Here is a 24,853-nt window from a genome sequence, read left to right on the forward strand (position 1 = left end):
CAACAGTAATTCCTGCAAGGGTGGAAAACACATAGAAATAAAACAAGAATAATCTTTAGAGTCAGACAGACCATGATTTAAAGCATCTCTGCTACGTAATAGCCAAGTAACACGGCTGGCTACATATCCTTTCTGGACCTCAGTTTTTTCATCTTAAGAAACAGGCAATTAAAAGAATCATATTAACATATGTATTTAAAGTATCTGCACAATGTTGCATGATAAATTCTAAACAAATGTTCATTTCCTAACACTTATGCTCTTTTCTTCATAATGCACCAAAATAGAAATTACATTGTTGCAATTGTGACCTATCGAAAAGGTCATACCTTCTCAAATTACCAGGGATTGTTTCTTTCAGATATTATTGCATACCTTGTATGTGCCAGAAATGATGCCGGACACCAGACATAAAAATGTGAAAAGAAATTATCTTCAAAATACATGATATTTGATGAATGGAATAAAGCTGAGTCCAAAATATTAAGTGAAGTATCAAGACATAGTCTATTGGAAAATGAAGGTCCTTTGGGGGCTTTTTGGTAAAACCAAGGTTATGATGTCCATGAAGGCAGAGCTAGGTCTCTCTTGGTGGCTATCACAGTTTCAGCACCTAGAAGAGAGGACCTTCAACAAATGTTTTCTTGAGCAAATCTATCTGTAAACAGGAAACAGCAGTGAGTAATTAACATAGTACCCGAGTGGCTACTTATAATGTGTTGGGAGACATACTACTGCTGAGAGAATCTCCTTCCATACACCTTCAAGATAGAAGAAAGAATCCTCTCTCAGGCAAGAACTGCTTAGTGAGATTCTTGTGTTGCAGGTGGTTAGAGAACTACATGGGAATCATCACCTGTTCAGTCCAAACCCCTTCTTCTCTAGATGCTGACAAAAACCACACAGTTAGGTGGTAAAGGAGCCAGGATCAAGCCCAGATATTCCAATGCCCACCAGAACTCGTTTTGTGGTATGTCTTTAGAACTACATTTGACTAAATGTCTACATAATCTTGAGGAGCTGAAATCTGCCCTCCCATAACCACAGACACCCTGAAATAAAAAGCCAGTTGAACTGCAAACAAGTTGTGTGTAAAAAAACACACAGTGTTCCAGGTTTCAAAGAAGCAATCTGCCACTCAGGCAGCTCTGTTCACAGATCTGGCAGAAGGGAAAATGTGGTTTTGTTTCTAGTTTAGTAAAAGCCTCCATAATGTTTTGTGGCCAGTTCCAAGAATGAGTGTCTCACTCACTTGTGTTAACCAGGAAAAGAACAGTCTGAACTATTTACCCTTCATTCCCACTTTAAAACAGTTTTACCTGCTATACAAATGCTAGTAGGAGGAAAATCTTAAAAAAAAAAAAGATACAAATGAACTTATCAATAAAACAGAAATAGACTCACAGACATAGAAAACAAAGTTATGGTTACCAAAGGGTAAAGTGGGGGGGATTATAAAACAGGAGTTTGGGATTAAAATATATATACTACTATATGTACAATAGATCATCTACAAGGACCTACTGTATAGCACAGGGAACTATACTCAATATCTTGTAATAACCTATAATGGAAAAGAATCTAACGAATAGATTTTCATATATGTATAACTGAACTACTTTGCTGTACACCTGAAACTAACACAACATTGTAAATCAACTATATTTCAATAAAAAAATTTTAAAAAAAAGAAAGTGGGAAGTTCTGGTGATCAATTCCATCTCCCATTATCTAGAATAGCTTTTGCAAACTAAGGGTCTTCATGAGAAAATTGAGGAACTCAATGTGATTATCTTTGACTTCCCACCTATACAGGCAAACCTATATTTATTAATACAATCTGACCTCATGTTTATTGAGCTCTGTGCTCAGTGCCATCTGTATATCATCTAGTCCTCATAACAATCCTAAACATGGGTATTAATATCATCATTCCCATGATATCAATGACAAAACTAAGGTTTAAGGGGCTCCATCACTTGTAAACAGCAGAGCCTAATGTAAACCCAGACCATCTGGCTCTGAAGCCTGGCACTTAGACATCACATTATAATGTCCCCTTCTTTTGCCACTCTCAGGAAATGGTATGCTTCTTCTCCACCCTCCCAGCAAAGAGCATCCCCTGAACCCCTGTTTCCTCATTGACCCTGCCTCCTCAGTTGTATTTTTTTTCCCTCCTCTTTCCTATATTTTCTACCACTATTTCTCTATTAATTCCTTCCTCTAAGTATGGATCTCTCCCATTGGAAAAAAAAAAAAGTTGCTCAATCCTTTATCTACCCCTAGTTCTGTATCTTCTGTGTTTGATCTTATTTCCTTCAGAGCTGAGCTTCTTGAAAAATTTGTTTGCACTGTCTCCAACATCACTTCTCATTTGCTGTTCAACTCTATAGAATCAGGAGTCCTTATAATACCACCCCTGTGTAGATCTTCCAGTCAATGTCACAAATAAATCCAAGTATATATCTATGGACCACTCCACCCCAGTTCCAAACTTGTATATCCAAGTGCCTATTGACATCACTGTTTGCATATTTCATAGGAATCACCAACTTGATCTGTCCCCCTGACTCCCCTCGTTACACTCTAGCCTTCCCTATCTGAACTGGCACCACTACCACTCAGCTGCTCACTCTAAATGCCCTCCTTGATTTGTCCCTTTCTCTCAACCTCCAATTAAATCCAGCTGAACAGCAAGTTCTGATGCATTTATCTCTAAAATATATTTCAAATCTGTTCACTTATGTCCATCTCCACTGAATTCTCCAAGGTCCACGTGGCACCACCCCACATCAGGACCACTGTAACAGCTATCTAACTGGTGTCTGCCATACATGTTTGCCTTCTCACAACCTCCGTTTTATCCAACTGCTAGAGAATCATATTAAAATGTAAATTAAGGTATGTCACTCCCCTGCTGAAAGCCTTTTGATGGCTTTTAATGGTTTCTGGAATAAAATCCTAGGTCCCCAAAATCCCTGCATGATTTGGCTCTTTCCTCACCTCTCCAAGTGATAAGAACATGGACACTGTTGTCAAAAGAATCTGTATAATTTTCCATGTAATGCTGGTCAAGTTATATGTAAAGATACTAATGTCTACTTCATGAAGTTTCATAAAGACTTTATAAATTAATCTTTTGTTAATTGAAATAATGGATTTCTAGAAATGTGATATATTCCAAAGTTAGTATTTCAGACTGCATGATATAATATGGACCATTCAAAAAATGGTGCTGGGACAATCAGTTATATGTTTTGAAAATAAAATATAATGGATGCCTACATCACATGATACACAAAAAATTATTCTAAATAGTTTACATATTTAAATATGAAAGGCATTTAAACTTCTTTTCATATCTTCATTACTAGATTTTGTTTAATAAAGATAGCTAAAATATTCAAAAGGTAAATGTCTATAATTTTTTAACATCTGTAGTTTTTTTCTAACATATTTACTAGAGTATAATTGCTTTACAATGGTGTGTTAGTTTCTGCTTTATGACAAAGTGAATCAGCTATACATATACATATATCCCCATATCTCTTCCCTCTTGCATCTCCCTCCCTCCCACCCTCCCTATCCCACCCCTCTAGGTGGTCACAAAGCACAGAGTTGATCTCCCTGTGCTACGTGGCTGCTTCCAACTAGCTATCTATTTTACATTTGGTAGCGTATATATGTCCATGCCACTCTCTCACTTCATCCCAGCTTACAGTTCCCCCCACCGTAACCTCAAGTCCATTCTCTACATCTGCATCTTTACTACCTTGCTGCCCGTAGGTTCTTCAGAACTTTTTTTTTTTTTTTTTTTAGATTCCATATATGTGTGTTAGCATATGCTATTTGTTTTTCTCTTTCTGACTTACTTCACTCTGTATGACACACTCTAGGTCCATCCACCTCACTACAAATAACTCAACTTCGTTTCTTTTTATGGCTGAGTAATATTCCATTGTATATATGTGCCACATCTCCTTTATCCATTCATCTGTCAATGGACACTTAGGTTGCTTCCATGTCCTGGCTATTGTAAATAGAGCTGCAATGAACATTGTGGTACATGACTCTTTTTGAATTATGGTTTTCTCAGGGTATATGCCCAGTAGTGGGTTTGTTGGATCATATGGTAGTTCCAGATTTAGTTTTTTACGGAACCTCCATACTGTTCTCCATAGTGGCTGTAACAATTTACATTCTCACCAACAGTGCAAGAGGGTTCCCTTTTCTCCACACTCTCTCCAGCATTTATTGTTTGTAGATTTTTTGAAGATGTCCATTCTGATTGGTGTGAGGTGATACCTCATTGCAGGTTGGATTTGCATTTCTCTAATGATTAGTGATGTTGAGCATCCTTTCATGTGTTTGTTGGAAATCTGTATATCTTCTTTGGAGAAATGTCAGTTTAGGTCTTCTGCCCATTTTGGGATTGGATGGTTTGTTTTTTTGATATTGAGTTGCATGAGCTGCTTGTAAATTTTGGAGATTAATCCTTTGTCAGTTGCTTCATTGGCAAATATTTTCTCCCATTCTGAGGGCTGTCTTTTCGTCTTGTTCATGGTTTCTTTTGCTGTGCAAAAGATTGTAAGTTTCATTAGGTCCCATTTGTTTATTTTTGTTTTTATTTCCATTTCTCTAGGAGGTGGGTCAGAAAGGAGCTTGCTCTGATTTATGTCATAGAGTGTTCTGCCTATGTTTTTCTCTAAGAGTTTTATAGTGTCTGGCCTTACACTTAGGTCTTTAATCCATTTTGAGTTTATTTTTGTGTATCGTGTTAGGGAGTGTTCTAATTTCATTCTTTTACATGTAGCTGTCCAGTTTTCCCAGCACTAATTGTTGAAGAGGCTGTCTTTTTGCCATTGTATATTCTTGCCTCCTTTATCAAAATTAAGGTGACCGTATGTGCGTGGGATTGTCTCTGGGCTTTCTATCTTGTTCCATTGATCTATATCTCTGTTTTTGTGCCAGTACCATACTGTCTTGATTACTGTAGCTTTGTAGTATAGTCTGAAGTCAAGGAGCCTGATTTCTCCAGCTCTGTTTTTTTCCCTCAAGACTGCTTGGGCTATTCGGGGTCTTTTGTGTCTCCATACAAATTTTAAGATTTTTTGTTCTAGTTCTGTAAAAAATGCCATTGTTAATTTGATAGGGATTGCATTGAATCTGTAGATTGCTTTGGGTAGTATAGTCATCACTATTCACAATATTGATTTTTCCAAACCAAGAACATAGTATATCTCTCCATCTGTATGTATCTTCCTTAATTGCTTTCATCAATGTCTTATAGTTTTCTGCACACAGGTCTTTTGTCTCCCTTAAAGTAGGTTTATTCCTAGATATTTTATTCTTTTTGTTGCAGTGGTAAATGGGAGTGTTTCCTTACTTTCTCTGTCAGATTTTTCATCATTAGTGTAGAGGAATGCAAGAGATTTCTGTGCGTTAATTTTGTATCCTGCTACTTTACCAAATTCATTGATTAGCTCTAGTAGTTTTCTGGTAGCATCTTTAGGATTCTCTGTGTATAGTATCATATCATCTGCAAACAGTGACAGCTTTACTTCTTCTTTTCCGATTTGGATTCCTTTTATTTCTTTTTCTTCTCTGATTGCCATGGCTAGGACTTCCAAAACTATGTTGAATAATAGTGGCGAGAGTGGACATCCTTGTCTTGTTCCTGATCTTAGAGGAAATGTTTTCAGCTTTTCACCATTGAGAATGATGTTTGTTGTGGGTTTGTTTTATATGGCCTTTATTATGGTGAGGTAGGTTCCCTCTGTGCCCACTTTCTGGAGAGTTTTTATCATAAATGGGTGTTGAATTTTGTCAAAAGCTTATTCTGCATGTATTGAGATGATTCTATAGTTTTTATTGTTCAATATGTTAATATGGTGTATCACATGGATTGATTTGCATATACTGAAGAATCCTTGCAGAACTGGGATAAATCCCACTTGATCATGTTGTATGATCCTTTTAATGTGTTGTTGGATTCTGTTCGCTAGTATTTTGTTGAGGATTTTTGCATCTATGTTCATCAGTGATATTGGCCTGTAGTTTTCTTTTTTTTTTAATGTGGTATCTTTGTCTGGTTTGGGTAGCAGGGTGATGGTGGCATCATAGAATGAGCTTGGGAGTGTTCCTTCTTCTACAATTTTTTTGGAAGAGTTTCAGAAGGCTAGGTGCTATCTCTTCTCTCAGTGTTTGATAGAATTCAACTGTGAAGCCATCTGGACCTGGGCTTTTGTTGGAAGATTTTTAATCACAGTTTCAATTTCAATACTTGTGATTGGTCTGTTCATATTTGCTATTTCTTCCTGGTTCAGTCTTGGAATGTTGTATCTTTCTAATAATTTGTCCATTTCTTCTAGGTTGTCCATTTTATTGGCGTATGGTTGCTTGCAGTAATCTCTTATGATCCTTTGTATTTCTGTGGTGTCTGTTGTAACTTCTGCATTTTCCCCTTTTTCATTTCTAATTTTATTGACTTGAGCCCTCTCCCTCTTTTGCATGATGAGTCTGGCTAATGGTTTATCAATTTTATTTATCTTCTCAAAGAACCAGCTTTTAGTTTCCTTGAGCTATGCTATTGTTTTCTTTGTTTCTATTTCATTTATTTCTGCTCTGATCTTTATGACTTCTTTACTTCTACTAAGTTTGGGTTTTGTTTGTTCTTCTTTCTCTAGTTCCTTTAGGTGTAAGGTTAGATTGTTTGTTTGAGATTTTTCTTGTTTCTTGAGGTAGGATTGTATTGCTATAAACTTCCCTTTTACAACTGCTTTTGCTGCATTCCATAGGTTTTGGATCGTCATGTTTTCATTGTAATTTGTCTCTAGGTTTTTTTTTAATATCCTCTTTGATTTCTTCAGTGATCTCTTGGTTATTTAGTAACGTATTGTTTAGCCTCCATGTGTTTGTGTTTTTTACGATTTTTCCCTGTAATTTATTTCTAATCTTATAGCGTTGTGGTCAGAAAAGTTGCTTGATGTGATTTCAGTTTTCTTAAATTTACTGAGGCTTGATTTGTGACCCAAGATGTGATCTACCCTGGAGAATGTTCCATGTGCACTTGAGAAGAAAGTGTAATCTGCTGTTTTTGGATGCAATGTCTTATAAATATCAATTTAATCTATCTGGTCTATTGTGTCATTTAAAGCTTTTGTTTCCTTATTAATTTTCTGTTTGGATGATCTGTCCATTGGTGTAAGTGAGGTGTTAAAGTCCCCCACTATTATTGTGTTACTGTTGATTTCCTCTTTTATAGCTGTTAACCATTTTCTTATGTATTGAGGTGCTCCTATGTTGGGTGCATATATATTTATAATTGTTATATCTTCTTCTTAGGTTGATACCTTGATCATTATGTAGTGTCCTTCCTTCTCTCTTGTAACATTCTTTATTTTAAAGTCTATTTTATCTGATATGAGTATTGCTACTCCAGCTTTCTTTTGATTTCCGTTTGCATGGAATATCTTTTTCCATCCCCTACCTTTCAGTCTGTATGTGTCCCTAGGTCTGAAGTGGGTCTCTTGTAGACAGCATATATATGGGTCTTGTTTTTATATCCATTCAGTGAACCTGTGTCTTTTGGTTGGAGCATTTAATCCATTCACGTTTAAGGTAATTATCAATATGTATGTTCCTATGACCATTTTCTTAATTGTTATGGGTTTGTTTTTGTAGGTCCTTTTCTTCTCTTGTGTTTCCCACTTAGAGAAGTTCCTTTAGCATTTGTTGTAGAGCTGGTTTGGTAGTGCAGAATTATCTTAGCATTTGCTTGTCTGGAAACGTTTTAATTTCTCCGTCGAATCTGAATGAGCTCCTTGCAGGGTAGGTTGGTTGTAGGTTTTTCCCTTTCATCACTTTAAATATGTCCTGCCACTCCCTTCTGGTTTGCAGAGTTTCTGCTGAATGATCAGCTGTTAACCTTATGGGGATTCCCTTGTATGTTATTTGTTTTTTATCCCTTGCTGCTTTTAATATTTTTCTTTGTATTTAATTTTTGATAGTTTGATTAATATGTGTCTTGGTGTGTTTCTCCTTGGATTTATCCTGTATGGGACTCTCTGTGTTTTCTGGACTTGATTGACTATTTCCTTTCCCATATTAGGGAAGTTTTCAACTATAATCTCTTCAAATATTTTCTCAGTCCCTTTCTTTTTCTCTTCTTCTTCTGGGCCCCCTATAATTCGAATGTTGGTGTATTTAATGTTGTTCCAGAGGTCTCTGAGACTGTCCCCAATTCTTTACATTCTTTTTTCTTTATTCGGCTCTGTGGTAGTTATTTCCACTCTTTTATCTTCCAGGTCACTTATCCGTTCTTCTGCCTCAGTTATTCTTCTATTGATTCCCTCTAGACAATTTTTAATTTCATTTATTGTGTTGTTCATAATTTTTTTTTTCCTCTTTAGTTCTTCTAGGTCCTTGTTAAATGTTTCTTGTATTTTCTCCATTCTATTTCCAAGATTTTGGATCATCTTTACTATCATTACTCTGAATTCTTTTTCAGGTAGACTGCCTATTTCCTCTTCATTTGTTTGGTCTGGTAGGTTTTTGTCTTGCTCCTTCATCTGCTGTGTGTTTCTCTGTCTTCTCATTTTGCTTATCTTACTGTGTTTGGGTTCTCCTTTTCACAGGCTGAAGGTTCATAGTTCCCATTGTTTTTGGTGTCTGTCTCCAGTGGCTAAGGTTGGTTCAGTAGGTTGTGTAGGCTTCCTGGTGGAGGAGACTGGTGCCTGTGTTCTGGTGGATGAGGCTGGATCTTGTCTTTCTGGTGGGCAGGACCACGTCCGGTGGTGTATTTTGGGGTGTCTATGAACTTATCATGATTTTAGGCAGCTTCTCTGCCAATGGGTGGGGTTGTGTTCCTGTTATGCTAGTTGTTTGGCATAGGGTGTCCAGCACTGTAGCTTGCTGGTTGTTGAGTGGAGCTGGGTCTTAGCATTGAGATGGAGATCTCTGGGAGAGCTCTTGCCATTTGATATTATGTGGAGTCGGAAGGTCTCTGGTGGACCAATGTCCTGAACTTGGCTCTCCCACCTCAGAGGCACAGGCCTGACACCCACCTGGAGCACCAAGACCCTGTCAGCCACACGGTCAGAAGAAAAGTAAGAAAGAAAGAAAGAAAGGAAAGAAAGAAAGAAGGAAAGAAAGCAAGAAAGAAAGAAAGAAAGAAAGAAGGAAGAAGAAAGAAAGGAAGGAGGAAGGAAAGAGAGAGAAAGAAAGAAAGAGTAAAAATAATAAAATAAAGTTATTAAAATAAAAAATTTAAAAAATTATTAAAAGTAAAAAAATTAAAAAGTAATAAAAAAAAAAAAGAAAGAAAGAAGAGAGCAACTGAACCAAAAGGAAATCCACAATGCTATCAAGTGCTAAAAACTATACAAAAAAAACAAAAATCAAAAAACAGACAGAACCCTAGGACAAACAGTAAAAGCAAAGCTATAAGACAAAATCACACAAAGAAGCATACACATACATACTCACAAAAAGAGAAGAAGGAAAAAAATATATATATATATATATTTTTAAAAAAAGGAAGAGAGCAACCAAATCAATAAACAAATCCACCAATGATAATAAACTCTAAATAGTAAACTAAGATAAACATAAAACCAGAAATAAATTAGATGCAGAAAGCAAACCCCAAGTCTACAGTTGCTCCCAAAGTCCACTGCCTCAATTTTGGGACGATTCGTTATCAATTCAGGTATTCCACTGATGCAGGATACATCAAGTTGATTGTGGAGATCTAATCTGCTGCTCCTGAGGCTGCTGGGAGAAATTTCCCTTTCTCTTCTTTGTTCACACAGCTCCTGGGGTTCAGCTTTGGATTTGGCCCTGCCTCTGCATGTAGGTCACCTGAGGGTGTGTGTTCTTCGCTCAGACAGGATGGGGTTAAAGTAGCAGCTGATTAGGGGGCTCTGGCTCACTCAGGTCAGGGGGGGAGGGAGGGGTACGGAATGCGGGGCGAGCCTGCGGCGGCAGAGGCCAGCACGAGGTTGCAACAACCTGAGGCGCGCCATGTGTTCTCCCGGGGAAGTTGTCCTTGGATCACAGGACCCTGGCAGTGGCGGACTGCACAGGCTCGTGGGAGAGGAGGTGTGGATAGTGACCTGTGCTTGCACACAGGCTTCTTGGTGGCTGCAGCAGCAGCCTTAGCATTTCATGCCCGTCTCTGGGGTCTGCGGTGATAGCCAACGCTCGTGCCCATCTCTGGAGCTCGTTTAGGCAGTGCTCTGAATCTGCTCTCCTTGCGCAGCCCGATAAAATGGTCTCTTGCCTCTTAGGCAGTTCCAGACTTTTTCCTGGACTCCTTCCCAGCTAGCTGTGGCGCACTAGCCCTCTTCAGGCTGTGTTTCCTCTGTGTGGAAATGTCTCTGCTTTGCCTTCTGCACCCCTGTTGCTGTGCTCTCCTCTGTGGCTCCAAAGCTTCCCCCTGTCACCCCTCGTCTCTGCCAGTGAAGGATCTTCCTAGTGTGTGGAAACCTTTCCTCCTTCACAGCTCCCTCCCAGAGGTGCAGGTCCCATCCCTATTCTTTTATCTCTGCTTTTTCTTTTTTCTTTTGCCCTACCCGGGTACGTGGGGAATTTCTTGCTTTTTGGGAAGTCTGAGGTCTTCTGCCAGCATCCAGTAGGTGTTCTGTAGGAGTTGTTCCACATGTAGATGTATTTCTGATGTATTTGTGGGGAGGAAAGTGATCTCCACGTCTTACTCCTCCACCATCTTGAAGGTCTCCCCTAAACTTTTTAAATATATATAAAAGAGCATATCCTTATGACTCAGAGCAAATAACATTTCTTAAACAAGATACATCAATAAATTATATAAAATGAAAAGATGAGCCACAGGAGACATATCAATCTATATAAATAGATATGTAGATATATATTATATTTATGAGAATATATGGACGATTTTATATTTTTTTAGTGGGACTAATTTAATACATAATATATATACAATAATTACATACAAATTATATATGTAATAATATATAATTTGCATATATACATATAGAACATAGGAGTTGTATAATATATGTGTATGGGAATATATACATAGAATACATTTGCAAAACAAAACCAGTAAAGATTAGTGTTTAGAATATATGAAAACTTCTGCAAGTCAATAAGAAAAATACAAACATCCCAAATAGATAAATGGGCAGAAGTCATGAACAAGTATTGCACCTAAATCATAAACTGTCAATAAACATATTAAAAGATACTGAACCTCATTAGTAATTAAGAAAATTCACATTAAACCACGAGATACTATTTGACACCCACTAGCTTGGCAAAAATTAAAAAGATAATACCAAGTGTTGGTAATTAATACAACTGTTTAAGAGTTGTATCATTTGGGTTAAGAGGAACATGTACATGATTCTAGGTCTTTATACATGCTATGGCCTGTACTTAGAATGCACTGCTTCAAATTAGGTCTAGAAAACTCTTACGCATGGCTTAAAACCCTGTTTAGTTGGCATTTACTTATAGAAACCTCAGGTTCCTTGGTGCAGAGTTAATCACTTCCTCTTCAGTGCTACCTGTACGAAGTTGTATCATCTCATATACATGTAATATAAGTATGTGTTTCCACTTCTCCCCAAGTAGACAGGAACTCCTAGAAGGCAATGGCTATTTCATTTCACTGCCCCAGGCTCAGCACATGGCATTCAAGAAATTAACTTAAGTGCATGGGACTCCATGTCTTCCATGTCCCGTTTCATAATCACACCTCCCCTAACTCTGTGGCAGCTGCAGGTGTGATCTGTGTCTCCCCTCTTGGGAAACACTGGACTCTTATACCATTTTCTGCTTCTCTCTCAGCTTCACAAATCTCAGCATTAGAGTTCTGATGCATTTTCACAGGATCAGATCCTAAAGCCAAATGAAACAATCAAGGAAACCTAACCACATTTTGAATGGAGTATCAATCAAAAATATCTCACTCTTGAGTGATTTCAAACTCCAAAGCTAGTTTTGATTTTAAAGGACATTGAACTCCTAATTCTATGGACCCCTGTGGGAGCCATTTTCCCATCAAGGACTTGGATGGAGGTGACTGCCTGCAACCAATTAAGATGGATATTTGGTGTTTGGCAGCTCCTTGACCCACGCCTTCCATCCCTTGATCACCAGGGAACATGTATTGAGTGACAGATGCAGACAAAGCAGCAGTGACTTGGTTATGCTGCAGCCTGTGTCATTTGGCTATGTTTGTAGGCAGCCCAGCTGCAGCTGGTCAGTAGATATGACACTTGGGAACAACAGTTGCTTTTCCAAGTCAATATAGGATGTTTCATGGCATAAGAGAAAGAATATTATAGAAGAAGAACTGAGATAGATTTCCAGCTCCACGGCTCTGCAGTTCTGTGACATTCCCCAAAAACATAACCTCCCTGGATGTCACTGTCCCATTTGGAAAGCAATAAATACCCTGTCTATTACCCCAGGGCAGGGAAAGGTTTTAAGAATTAAATGCAATGATGAATTTAAACTCTAAGGTACTATACAAATATTAATATTAGCCAACATTTTTAATGCTTTCCATGTACTAGACATGATTCTAAGTACTTTATTTAATCCTACAGCAATCTTATGAGTTAAGTACCATTAAATATGGAGAAATAAATTTTTAAATATGAAGAAATAAAAGCACAAAAAACATTTAAGGAACTTGTTAAGATGACAGTAGATATATTTATACGTATAACTGAATCACTTTGTTGTACACCTGAAACTAACACAACATTGTTAATCAACTATACTCCGATGTAAAACAAAAAAGTTTTAAAAAAAAGTAGTGGCAAGATCCAGGATCTGAGCCAGGCTCTTCACCAGGTTAAGGTGCTACACTGAACATCCCAGGAACCTTTTGTTTTAGATTTATATTTAATAATATCCATCATACCAAAAAAATTGGTACTTTATTTATATTTCTATAAAAGCATTTACCGTTTTGTTATAATTTGGTTTTTATATCCTTGTCTCCCCTATTAGACTGTGAGCTCTTTGAGGGCAGGAACTTTATGGTAAACATCTGTAATTGTTTCAGCACTGAGTACTCAGTCTGACATATTGTAGGTAGGAACATCACTGTCTAGAATTTGTGAGTTGGATAGATGGAAGGAAGGGAAGGAATAAAGGGAGGATGAATAAAATGGATGGATGGATGGATGGATGGATGTGTAGATGGATGAATGAATGGTTTCCTCCACATTCTCAGGATTAGACTCCATCAGAAACACTGATGCAGGCTGACTAGTGTCCCCTCCCCAGTGGCCTTGGTCCCAATCCTCTCCTTCAAGTTCTGATGGTGCTACCTCTTTCCTTCATTCCTCCATTTACCATCTCTTGCTGCCTCAGTGGGTTTGGGGTTTTTTTTCTCCTGTTTAATCTTCCAATCCCTATTTAATCAATTTTCTATATTAAATTATCTCTGTTAAAATTATCAGTTAAAATTCCTGCTTTCCTGAATGAACCCTGACTGATTCAACTTACTATATAGTCTCAGGTACTATGCTAAGTCCTTTACAAATATAATTGCCTTTGCCCTTTACCAAAACCCTGTGGGAGCATATCGTCCTCTTTTTTGGATGCAAAAACTGAGACACAGAGTTATTAAGTTCATGTCCAAGCTCAACACAAGCTTGAATTGTGGTGCTAGAAGCTTCTAACTCCACTGCAGTCCTGTCTAAAAATATCTATTTCCATGAGACTTATGGCTCCTAGAGTGAATTCATGTCCTTAGTGCCAGGGTCCTTCTTAGAACGAAAAAATATATGCACAGTTCCCTGAATAAACTGTGCCATTCTCCCTCTCCACCCACAGATGGCAATCACATAGAGATTTATTACCGACAGATGGCTGCAATATGGGAGCGAGACACGAGTATACCTGGTACACTTAAGATCAACACAGCAATCCGAAGTTATTTCCCACCTACACAGCTAAAAAGGAATCAAATTCCAATTGAGAAATGATTACACCTTTCCCCAGAGTTTCTGATGAAAAAAGCAAGTAAAGTTCATCAAATCGGCTGGAAGCCACCCCAGATTATAAAGTTTTCTTTTTCCTCATCATAGCACCTATTCTTTCTACTGCTGTCAATCTCTTGTCTCCTTTTGTGCATCTTTCTATCTCACAATCTCCTTCATCAGGTTCCATTCTTTTTATTATTTTGTCTCCCCATCTCTCTCTCCTATAAGTAAAATAAATTCTTGAAAGACAGCTTAAGTCTTTGAGTCTTTGAGATTGGGTTAACTTTTTGAACTTTACACAGAAAAATACTCCCAATACTTATTTTCTCATCAAGAAGTCATCTGTAACCCAAAACCTTCTAAAGACCTAGTAATTCCTCCTATTGTGTGTGTGTGTGTGTGTGTGATTGAAAGTTGTGTGTGCTGAGTGTGTGATGACAAAGTTACACTTGCTCAGATCAATGGGCCTCAGGAGAGTCACTGTGTTTTTCTTCTACACAAGAAACCATGATCAGCCTTTAAGTTCTATCTATCTCATTTCCAATTATTAAAAAACCAAAAATGACATGTCTCACATATCTCTCTCCATTTGCTTACGATTATACTGATTTTTTATTCTGACATCCATTTCTTATCAAGTTGAGATTCTGGCATTTGGCATTCCACCTAGTATGGCTTTTTCTAATCATCTAAAAAATAGCCATTTTAAATGGGGTTCCCTGGTATCTCAGGAAGGAAGAAAATGGCATAGTTTCTTATGGGAAACTTTACCACCAAAAGTCAAAATTATTCTTGAGCCTGGAATAGATTCACCATACCTTTAACAGACACCTTCTTTCTGTCTGACAGGGACATTGTGGGAGGGCACTGTAGATGGGACCAGCAGCAACCTTAATTAACATGTCCATCATTGCAGATGACAGGAGGAGATAGAGACAGTAATGTAATGGGAGCAAGACGAGGCTGGGTGTGAATCTTAGCTCTGCAATTAACGAGTCAGAGCCTTGGCTCTCTCATTTTACAAAATGCAGATCATTCTTATCCCCTAAAGTTAGTAAGAAAGAGGCAATATCCATGCTAATAAACCTAATGGTGCCATACACAGCATTAGATACTTATGATAAGCACATTTAATCCATACAGGAGTCCTTCAGCTTGGCATCTTTCATTTTTCACATGAGGAAACTGAGTCTCAGGTAGCTAACTAAGTTTCCCAAGGTCCCAAAACCAGTAGATATTCAACCCAAGCTTAATCAATGGTCTACCCCAGAGTTATCATCTCTCCCAGCAAAGAATGGTTGGATGCACAGCAGACAGGCTGAATGGTGACAAGAGGGGAAGTTTCCAGAGCTCATTAAATTACATCATATCTCCCCTTCAAGGACATGACAGCCATAGCAGGAGAAGGATGTGGAAGAGAAGCAGAGTGGGGCAGAGTGTAAACAGCAGGGAGAAACTCTCAAACTGTGAGGGCAGGTGGAGGCATCAGATGAATTTGGTGGAAAAATCTGCCTTCACTTCCTTCACTGAAGTGTTATCAGCCAAGTGCATCTTGGTGGAGTGCTATATAATATTGTTGAGGTTTGAGAATGACGATATGTCACTTTCTTCTCACGTAAAGATTCTGACCCAGGGGCTTCCCTGGTGGCGCAGTGGTTGAGAGTCTGCCTGCCAATGCAGGGGACACGGGTTCGAGCCCTGGTCTGGGAAGATCCCACATGCCGGGGAGCAACTAGGCTCGTGAGCCACAACTACTGAGCCTGCGCGTCTGGAGCCTGTGCTCCGCAACAAGAGAGGCCGCGATAGTGAGAGGCCCGCGCACCGCGATGAAGAGTGGCCCCCGCTTGCCACAACTACAGAAAGCCCTCGCACAGAAACGAAGACCCAACACAGCCATAAATAAATTAATTAAAAATAAATAAATAAATAAATGTACTAAGTACAGTAAAGTATGAAAAAAAAAAAAAAAAGGATTCTGACCTGATAGGTAAGTAGACCCAGAAGATAGATGGGAATTAAAATACAGTGTCTGCTTTATTACTGGTAAAGCTGACTTGTAGAATGATGCTTGGACTCAGATCCAAAATGGACTTCTTGAATGACTTACCCCTCTTCTTCTACAGCATTCTCCCAGAGGGATCTAAGATGTTAGGCCATACATAAGACTCACTTTCAACACTTCAACCTGCACCCTAACTCCTCCTTAAAATGGAAGAAATATTGGTGAAATAGCCTATTAAACAGCCAAAGGAAGGGGAGAGTATCCCCCCTCCAATTTTATTAACATAGTATTATAAAATGTTATAGTCCTACTTATTAAGACAAAACAAAATGAATACTCTTTACTTTGGGAACTTGATGATTAAATAGACTTGCCTAGGAACCTAACTTTTATATGTAACATTGTTTCTATGGGGAAATACATTCCAGCTTCCAAACAAGCCAACCCCTAAAGGTTGGGGATTCAATCCATTTATAAGTACAAATATAACACTCTATTCTCACAGTACTCACTATTTCTTAAGAGAGGGTCAGCTCTCATTTTTAATTGTAACAAAAAAATAATTGCTAAACTCTAGGGACCATAAGGATGAGGAAAAATACAAATTCCATTGATTCCTTTCCCTTTTGTCTCCTTCTCTGTACATAATACCCTCAGCTTATGTTTGTCTTCTTTCCAAAGACCTAATTATATAAAAATAGAAATATTTTTTAATGAGAAAAATGCTTGTCGATGTGATGTGAATTCGTTTTGTTGGGGCTTTGGGAGGCTCAGTGTTTGTGGGGTCCAGGGAGAGAGAATTTACCAAGTAATTTCCCCCAAGACCTATTTTGCTACATTCTATTTTTACAGGTTAGTATCCTCATTTTGGCTCACTGTGGAATAGGATCCATTTATTTTTACCTCACCTGTGCACATGAGAAACTAGTCTCAGACTGTAATTTGACTGTCATTGTGGAACAACTCTTCATTCAACAAATATTCCCTGAGAATTCAGTGTTCCAGGAATCAATAAGTTCCTGATAAATGACAATATAGAGAATTTCAGGTTGGTAATTTCAGTATCAATATAGATGATCCAGCCAACACTCTAGCTTCTCAATTATTTGACTTCCTCTCCTACAACAACTGTGTCATCCATCCTCCACTGTCATATTCCAGTGCTATCTCTCAAGAATATCATCTTTAAGAATCCCACACTTACTACCAACTCCATATCCATTATCAGTCCCCTTCATATTCTCTCAGCTTTTCTTTCCCTCACTCTTGGGGGAAAAAATTCTAAACCATGTTTAAAGTCTATCAAGACAGAGGAATGGATAAAGAAGATGTGGTACATATATGCAGTGGAATATTACTCAGCCGTTAAAAAGAATGAAATAATGTCATTTGCAGCAACATGGATGGACCTAGAGATTATCATACTAAGTGAAGTAAGTCAGACAAAGACAAATATCATATGATATCACTTATATGTGGAATCTAAAAAAATAATACAAATGAACTTATTTACAAAACAGAAACAAATTCACGGACTTAGAAAACAAACTTATGGTTACCAAAGGGGAAAGGTTGCGGGGGATAAATAAGGAGTTTGGGGTTAACATATACACACTACTATATATAAAATAGAAGGCAAACAATGACCTACTGTATACCACAGGGAACTCTACTCAATATCCTGTAATAATCTATACAGGAAAAGAATCTGAAAAATAATGGATATATGTATATGTATAACTGAATCACTTTGCTGTGAACCTGAAAATAACACAACATTGTAAATCAACTATACTCCAATATAAAATAAAAATTAAATTTTAAAAAGCCAATCAATTCTCCACCCATTCTGTGCTTGAAAACATGTCTGCAGGAAAACACACAAGCACACGAGTGGTTCCATTTTGAATCCATGAGCACTACCCCCAGAGAGTCCTCACTGCTGACCATGAAATACACTACATTTTCCTTCCTAGTCAACCATCTCTCCCATTTTCCTGGCTGGCTGTTTCTCGCCTTCTTATGTCTCTCTAAAGTTCTGTCATCTGTTTCCACTTCCTTACTCTTAGCTAAAGACTTTGTGTCTTATTTAATTGAGACAGTAGAGCAATCAGAAGATAACTTCTATGTGTTCCTTCTAAGCATACAGAAAGAATTCAATAAATAGGTTAATTCTTTTTATTTAGACTTTTCAGGGCTCTTCTCCTTCTACAGTAGGTGTTCCCACAAATGACGACAATAATCTTTCATCCCACACGTCCACTTGCAATATGAATTGATCACTCCTTCCAAAAAGAAGTAGGGCCTATTTCCCACTCACTCCCTCCCTCGAATATTCTAGGGTAGCTCTATGACTTGTTGTGATGGATAGAATGTAGCAGAAGTGCTGCTATGTGACTTCAAAGCCTTGGGCTTCTGTTTCACTCTCTTGAAAGCCAGCTGCCCTGTGAAGAAGCTCAGGCTAAACCACTGAATGGTGAGATACCACCTGCAGAGAAAAGCCACATGGAGGAAACCTGCGGTGCCCCAGCCAACAGCCAGCACCAAGACGCCAGATGCATCCATGAAGCCATCTTGGGTACAAGCACTTGATGAGTCCACTGTCTCTCTAGTATAGTCTGAGCATTTACTTACTAAAATTTTGTACATACTATAGTAGACCCTTGAACAACTTGGGTTTGGACTGCGAGGGTCCACTTACAAACAGATTTTTTTCAATAAACGTGTACTACAGTACTACATGATCTGAGGTTGGATGAATCCACAGATGTGGAACTGCAGATATAGAGGCCCAACTGTAAAGTCATACGGGGATTTTCCACCACATGGAGGGTCAGCGCCCCAACTCTCATGTTGCTCAAGAGTGAACTGTATGTTATCTTAAGGTACTTTCCTTTAATTTCTATTTTTGCTATTTTGGGGCATTATATCGATTTGCTTTTAGAATTATATTGTAGATGGGTTATATTACCTTTTCAATAAAATGAAGAATATGTTTAAAAATATTTGTTATAAAAAGGAAACATAGATAGTAAATCACTGTCTTTGGGCAGCTTAACATAGATCCAGGAGCACCCTGACAATCGTTTGGTTATACATATATTATCTATAAAAACAAGTTATAGTTTCCCACTAACTCACTGATTCATGTCTTCTCTCATGGATATCTCTACCCTGTAGACCAGGGTTTCTCAACATTTTCAATCCAACTAACATGAAAACAATCTCTCTCTCTCTCTTTCTCTCTCTCTCTCTCTCTCTCACACACACACACACACACACACACACACACATACACACCATTTTGCTGTGAGACATCCTCTTCCCCCACAGAAGGCCCCCCTCTAGTCACTGCCCTGGATGGTAGACAGCAAGCTCCTTGAGGGAATCAATCAATCATCTGGTGTATCCCCATACCCCACTCCTTCTGCCAAAGTACCTAGAAAATGGCTGAGCACGTAGTAAATATTTGGTTTACTTCTTCACAGTTGATTTCATAAAACCGAAGGAAATATTGCCTGAAATTAATATCAACTTGTTCAAATTTCTGACTCGCCGTTTTCTAATAACCAGAGGAAATATCTACCTCGACACCTCCCTCCACACATGTACAGAAATCTAAGAACCCTAAGAATTCTTTCATGCTACAAGTATCTCCACATTAAATGCTACTTTTGTACAAAACCAAGTCAATTGCCTAGAAATACTCAGGGGGGTTGTATTAATTTTTTTTTTATAACTGTGGTTTACAAAGCACATTTATGCTTTGTAACTAGGAGAGGACTAACATTTATTGCACCAGGTTCTTTACACAATTTATCTCAATGCTCACAACAGCTCCCTGAGGTAGTTATTATGATCCCCATTTCACAGATGAGGAAATCAAGCAAGCATGACTATTAGGTGGTTTGGAAGCCAAGGTCATACCCTGCCCAGTTGCAGAGCCCAGTCCCTGAAGGTTGAGTTCAGGGTGCTTTCTGCTACTGTGCAACTGACAGCAGCTGTAGAAAGGCTACGAGGCATCAAGCAATTACTTACCTTGTTGGTCCTCCCTTTTCCCATCTCTAAAATGGGGGGAATAATATCATCAACATCATAGACCTGTGCACATCACATGAGATGTTACAAATGAACTGCTTGGACCTCATTTGGCATATAGTAAGCAATATTATTGTCAAGCCGTCTCTTAAAACAAAAACATAAATTGGTAATCATTATGTCTTGGCCTCTGCTGTTTTCTACAGAAGGAATTTCTGTGTTCAGGGCAGTGAGGAGAGTCAGCTCTGACAAGGACGGGGAAACCACAAGTAAAGAGCCTGTGCCAGGACTCTCTTGTAACAACCTACTTTGTATTGCCCAGGAAAGGGGCTTTCAACACTTGGTGATATCCAATGCCTCTTTTCATCATTCATTTATTATTCTGACTTCAAAAAGCATGTTCCCAGCACCCAGGGTCATGAAAATCCACATTGTGAAGCCCCAGCATTGCCAGTGCCACAGACACAAGACATTTCAATCAGGTTGCCCATGCTGGGCTGCGGGGAATCACAGAGTGGAAGGGATCTTAGTGTTTGTACTGTGACAAGACGCTCCATTTTACTGAGGAGAAAACCAAGGCACAGAGAAAGTGGCTTGTGTTCTCAAGCTATCCCCTCAATAGCTCTATGAAGTAGAGATAGCCCTCCCTATTTTATCTTTTCCTGCTACCCAATGCACACCAAATACTGCAGCCACTGCAAACCATGTATGAGCCCCCATACACCACAGTCTCTCCCCAGTGCCTCTCTGCCTTGTAGACGCTACCATTCTTCAGCCAGAAACCCCTCTCTCCATATTGCCCACCTGGCTATTTCCAGTGTGTCCATCCAGCTCAGCTCAAGTCCCCACCAGCTCTCACCCAGACTCTGGCAACAGCCTCAACTTGTCTCCCTGCTTCCACACTTGCTTTCCTGAAGAGCAATTTTGATTTTTTTTATATAAATCAAGTTGTGACACTCCTGCTTAAAAGCTTTCAATGGCTTTCTGACACCCTTAAGATAAAACCCAAACTCCTTCCTCTGCCTACAAAGTCCTGCAGAATCTGGCCCTGCCTACTTCTCATCTCACTTCCTGACACTCCCCCAGACTATGCTCCATCCACTCTGGCCTTTCTTCTGCTCCTCAAACACTCCGGGTCTTGTTGAAGGCACCTGCTCCTCCTCTTCCGTGAAACACCTGCTCCTCCTCTTCCCTGAAACTCTTGCCTGCAGATTTTCACAGGGGTAACTCCTTCTTATCGTTCAGATCTCAAGTCAATTTCACTGCCTCAGAGTGAGTCCCCCCATGACCACATAATTGTGCCGCTTCCCATACCCTTGGTATTTCTCTAATAACATTTCCAACTATCTGGAACTATTGTCTTTGTACATTTACTGCCTGTCTTCCACTAGATGCTCTACTCTATAACGAAGGAATAGGGTCTTTTTTTGCCGATAATCTTCAAAGCCTAACCTAGTGCCTGGCGCAGAGTTGGTGCTCAATAAATATTTACTAAGTGGATAAGTGAATCAATATTCAATTCTGCATTATAACCTCTCAAGGCCAGTGTTTTCAAAAAGCTATAAAATGGCAATTAACATGTATATCAATTCCCCTCCAGTTCTCTGCTGTCTACTATCTGTCAGTTGAGGTTTCCCATGATAGTCCCAAAATATTGATCTCATCATATTAAGTTTCATGCATTGCTTTCTCCAAATGACTCATTGTTCTACCCACTCATTCTTGTTTGGGAATTTGTTTTTAATATACTCCCCACATTGATGTTTAAGTTCAAAAAAATGGCTAAGTTTAGTCTTCCGTTTGGTCAAAGATGCTAGAGATTCCAATATTAATGTATCTACTTTCTCTTGGGTAAGCAAAGCAGAGCCCTCATCTCAGAGTGGCCCCAGATGGGAGGAGGATAGATTCCTGTGCAGGAAGTCAGCATTCTCAGGGTCTCATTCTCTCTGAGAAGTGACTTAACAATTATTCAATGGCTCATTATCTTCTAAAGTACATTGGATGTTCTCTGAGGTCCCTTCCAAGGCTAGAGTTACATTTATTCCTTCAACAAAGACAGGTAATTACACCATGCCTCTGTGCCAAGCACTGTCAAGGTGCTGGGAAAACAGTCTTGAAAAAAGTAGCCAAGAACATCTCTACCTTCAGGAAGCTTATGTGATTCTCTAGAGCATAATCTGCTATTTAATTATCAAAAGATTTGATTTTACATATGGTATATTCTAATTATGACAGAGTGAATGTCTTACCCATTTCCACCCTGGGATGAGACGTCTATTCTTCATCTTCCAGCCTTATGCTCTGCTTTCTACCGTGAGTAAAAGAAACCGCACCCCTGTCTCTTCTCATGTCCCTGCCATGTTTTTTGCTGACCCAGTGTTTCAACTTTTCTGTTCTCTTCTCTCCCAAACACTCCCAGTCAGATGGGGAAGGGGGTCAGCAGTAAAAATGAAGCTGCAGTTATGTCTGTGAAAAAAAAAAAAAGGGTTAGGGTTCAGGAACCTGGCATTGATCTTCACTCTGCCACTCATGAGACCTTGAGAATGTCTCTTAATCTCTCCAAGTCTCAGTTTCCTTATCTATTAAATAGAATGTGGTGGCCATAAAAATGTACCTCTCAGATTTCCCATTGCATAGAATGTAATTGACCAAAAGTCCCAGGCATGCTGTCTGAAATCCATCACCACACCGGCACCACCAGCCAAAGTCTGAGTATAGCAGGGTCACTTCTGGGAGAAGCAGGTGCATTTCTGGGAGATGCAGGACCCCTCTGACCAGTGACTTTGGCCCAAAGACTCTCTATCAGCTTTGTCAAAACTTTCCTTGAACTGCACATCGGTCAAAGACTTCTGCTACTCAAAATTCCTTCCTCTCTCCTCTAAGGGGGTAAAACCTGCATCATGGTCTGATGGTTCCCCCATTCTCCACTGTTCCTTCACCTTTTTCCCTCAAGGTCAATTTCCATAATCAATCTCTTACATATTTAATGGCATCTTAGCATCTGTCTCTTAAAGGACTTGAAGTAACACATTGAGACGACATCCACATATGTGGTTGTGAAGATGGTATCAGTGAAAATGTTTTACAAAGTACACAAGGTTTTATAAGGTATAAAGCATCACATGAAAGATAAAGCATCATTCATTTATTCATCACTTAGGTACTGAATACCCACCATGAGCTGGGCTCCAGGCAAAGGATCAGGAGATACAAAGGAATAATGTTCTTTCTTGAGATCATAGGCTGGAGGAGCTATCCAGATCCCTCATGACTTTGCATACATTAGGTAATAATATATTTTGGTAGGGAAATGGAAAAAAAAGAGTAAGGAATAAAGATGAAGGAAGGAGGGAGAAAGAGCAGCTATTACACCAAAGCAGTGCAAGTGTCAGATTGTGGATATTCAAGTGTATGTGAAAGTTTTTTAAACTGTGCTCTGCTAAACACAATTTGACGCTCCACTCCTGAAAGAGCCTTGCAGCACATGGGTAGCTTTTGGGGATGCAACGGTTGCAATGCTTTTGCAGGGAAATTCTTCACTGTTGTCACCATTTCATGGCCCAGAATATTCAGCTCAACAACAGACCTCGAAAGAATATGCTCTGTGTTGTAATTTTCCAAAGGCAACATGATTATAAAACCCAAACAGATGGAAAGACGATTGCACTGGATGAAGAAAGCTGTTAGCAGTTTCCATTTGTAGACAAAACCATTGTTTTTGAACAGATCGCTGCTAGAATTTGATGAATCTGGTACTCTTTGCACCCTCTGCTTTGCAGAAAGCCCTGAAACTCTGGCAGACTTTGCAAACAGTTGCAGGATGCTATTTTTGTACATTTGTTTATGTCGAAGGCATTGACTCACAGAGTTTCACATTTAGCTTGCTGCTAATCTTGAAACTGCCATTAATGTACAGTTCCCAACCCTGAAAATTGGACTACAAAATAAATGGCTGTGCGATCATCTTTTATTTAAAATATTACTGCACCCCATCACTCTATGTCAAGGCCTGGCTTGTTTATGAGCATGCTTGATTATATAATTACATATTAGAAATCATTTGTAAGGAAAATTGATTGGTGTACTTTACAGCAAGGATTTCACCAGAAATAACCCTGTCTTTAGCTGCAGGAGTGGAAGACCAGGTTAGAAATGACAAAACAACTTCAGGAGCCTGTCACCATCTTGTTTATTCCTCATCACAGAAGAAGTAATTGCCCAAGGAACAATGAGGGACAGAAGTGTTGACTTTGAATAAATATGATCCACAAATCAGATTTTAGGCAATATTATGGGGTACTGGAAAGAGTTTTCAACAGGGATTCATGAGGCTTAAGTTCTAGCTTCAACCCTGCTGGTAATTTCTAGGCAACGCTCAGCCTCCTGAAATCTCCACTCCTCTGTCAATAAAATGGGAATTCAACAGTGGGTTGCTGAGGCTAAGAGGAAGGCAAGGTCCACACAGATTCAGGGGAGATGAGCAGAATCTCAGGCTTAGATGAGCATCCCTCAAGACTAGAAGATCGATGGACGATGAGTGGATGGCTAGCACTTGGTGGTCCCTCCTTGCAGGTCCAGGGTCCCAGATGGAGGCTTTCCATTCCTCTCTCTCATGCTTTCCTGTCTCTTCCCCAGCCTGGGACCACTTTTTTTTTCCATGATCTCTGCCAATAGGAAAATTTGTCCTGTAAAAAAGTGCCTCTACATCTTTTCTGTGGCAAGAGTTTGTAGCCTTTGTTTCTAGTTCTGCAGATTATTTGTGTCTAATGATCTGGGAATGAAGAAAATACACCAGTTAAAACCTCAAAATATTACCAGTCCAAGG

The sequence above is a fragment of the Balaenoptera musculus genome, chromosome 5 (assembly GCF_009873245.2).
Source record: "Balaenoptera musculus isolate JJ_BM4_2016_0621 chromosome 5, mBalMus1.pri.v3, whole genome shotgun sequence".
Lineage (NCBI taxonomy): Eukaryota > Metazoa > Chordata > Mammalia > Artiodactyla > Balaenopteridae > Balaenoptera > Balaenoptera musculus.